This window comes from Juglans regia, chromosome 2 (assembly GCF_001411555.2).
Source record: "Juglans regia cultivar Chandler chromosome 2, Walnut 2.0, whole genome shotgun sequence".
Classification (NCBI taxonomy): domain Eukaryota; kingdom Viridiplantae; phylum Streptophyta; class Magnoliopsida; order Fagales; family Juglandaceae; genus Juglans; species Juglans regia.
In genome coordinates this window covers 31,688,969-31,691,239 of record NC_049902.1, presented here as the reverse complement: position 1 = coordinate 31,691,239, position 2,271 = coordinate 31,688,969, and the positions used below count along the sequence as shown (strand labels likewise).

The 2,271-nt window shown below is 36.2% G+C and overlaps 1 long non-coding RNA gene across 1 annotated transcript; it reads left to right on the top strand.

Moving 5' to 3' along the window:
* The first annotated feature begins 215 nt into the window (after positions 1 to 215).
* On the top strand, positions 216 to 1,745 carry LOC109011567. Its single transcript, XR_001999338.2, has 2 exons — positions 216 to 543; positions 1,281 to 1,745. It is a non-coding gene; the product is annotated as an uncharacterized LOC109011567 (long non-coding RNA).
* The last annotated feature ends 526 nt before the right edge of the window (positions 1,746 to 2,271 follow it).

Below are 2,271 nucleotides of genomic sequence, written 5' to 3'. Positions count from 1 at the left end.
AAAAAAAAAAAAAAAACATTTACCTTTCGGTAGAAGATTTCGGTAGAAATCTTCTGTGAGTGTAGCAGTTCTCTTTTTCAAGAGTAATGAAATGAATAATGCTACGCCCACCGCTCAATGCTCCCGCTACCTCCTCCGCTTGACGTGGTATGCCCCGTGGCATCAATTTTAAATATTAAAAAAAAAATTGAATCAATCGGCTTCCTTTTTTTTTTTTTGTTCTTCACTCCCAAATAACAAACCCTAACTCCATTCTCCACTTCGCAGCATTTTCCCCTACCCCGAGCTTGCCTTCTTCGAATCTTCCATCCCAACTCAAAAAAAATTTGAATCAGTCAGAGAGCTTACTTTCTCTCCCAATAACAAATCTGAACTCCAAATCGTAAAAATCTTCCCCTGCCCTGTTCTTGGCTTTTCCGAATCATCCATCCAACTCCACATCGTAGAAGGCTTCCTATCATTCTCTCTCCCACATCATCTCCTCCACCTCGCCTGAAACAATGTCTCGACGGATGAATATTTGGTCACAACCCACAGCCTCAGGTGAGAATTAATGTTCATGCCACAACCCCTTAAGGGCTCTGGATGCTTTTGGTAAAGTTAACTATTTTTATTTAGTCCCTCTTGTAAACAATAAAACAAATTTCCTGCTTTTCCATTGTTTTCCTCTTCATGGATTGAACCAGAACTTTCCTTTGTAGGGTCATTTTTTCTGCAATTATGAATAATCCATGGGAAAAAAAAAACGTATTTTTTTTATTAATTTAGTTTTGTGCTCTGGGACTTTTTAAGGGTATTTTGCGTAAAAATGCCTGCTTTTTCGATGGGTATTGAGATGTTGATCTCAGTCTTTCCCACCGATGGTTGTTAATAAATGTCTCAGTATGAACACAACCTGTTTGATGAAATGCCCCAGTTTTCCTTCTTCCAAAATGCTTGCATATCTCTTGGTCTTAATAAATCCACCTGCACCATTTTCTGGAACTAGATTCTTTTTTTTTTTTATAAGTTTTCTGGAACTAGATTCTAAGTTACAGGTAATTGAGTTATGCTTTTATTATTGGATGTTTTTTCTTTGTAAGTATGGATGTTTTTGTTATTGGATGCTATGTTTTGTTGCGCTTTACTGCATTTTATATTTCGCATATATATGCCATTTTTTTGGCACATATTCTATATTTTGTTTAAACTATAGTTGATTTACATTCTTTTTCAATCTATATTTTTGGCACATATTCTATATTTCACATATTTCGCTTTGTATATTTCCATTATCAAAGATCTCTTGACTAGTGTTGGATCACCATGGAAATTCCTCCTCTTCAAGAAAGCAGGCATTATTTCTCTTTGTATTTTCTTGTCCCTGGTGAATATACAGTGGTAGCTGCTGCATTGATAGATGATGCTAATGACATCCTCAGGGCTCGAGCACAGACTGATTCCCCTGATGAGCCAGTTTTCTGTTGGGGACCTCCGTATAATGTCCTTGTCATTGGGACTGCATGAATCGTGCATTGGCTTTCTTCCTCAACTCTTCAACCCCGCCTTCCACTTGAAAATGAAGTCTTTCTGTCTCTGTGTTTCTCACAAATGTATAACTTTTAAGTCTATGGATTGGTTTGTAAATACATGTCTGAAACATTTTCCTTTTTTCTTTCTTTTTTGTTCGTTAGGAGTTTCCTTTAATACTTAATCGTGTATAAGTCACCACTTTTTACACGCAAAATAAATTGATTGTTAGATGATATTGTTGTTCCAAAACCAAATTATCAGGAATTTGTGCAAAAATCAATGTGATTCATGTTGAACATTGCTTTGGTAAATTTTCTAATGAATTGGGAATGGACGCAAGGTGACGTAATGCCCAACAGAAATTTGAAACTCTTGGAATCATGGCTGCTTGAATCAGGTCTTCGTGAGGAACTTTTACCCTCGTCTAATACCCTCAAGGTTTTGAGATAAAGCATGCAGGATGAAGCTTCTCTTCAAGTTTAAATTAAATTTCACGCGTGATTTTCTCCTAAGTTATTATGAAATGTATCACTATCAATACCCAAAAAAGGGTTTACCAGATTAAAAAGCGCATTGGTCAACTAAAAATAAACAAAGTGCAACGTTCATTTAGATAAAAGGCAAAAAACAAACCATCTATTCTGATTCAATACATTCAAGAAGAGGATAGGCAGCTGCTTAACAGTTTCAGTTTCTATGGGAGATCACCCACAACTCAGTTTGCTTCACTCTTCAATCTTTTGATGTTATAACAAGCAA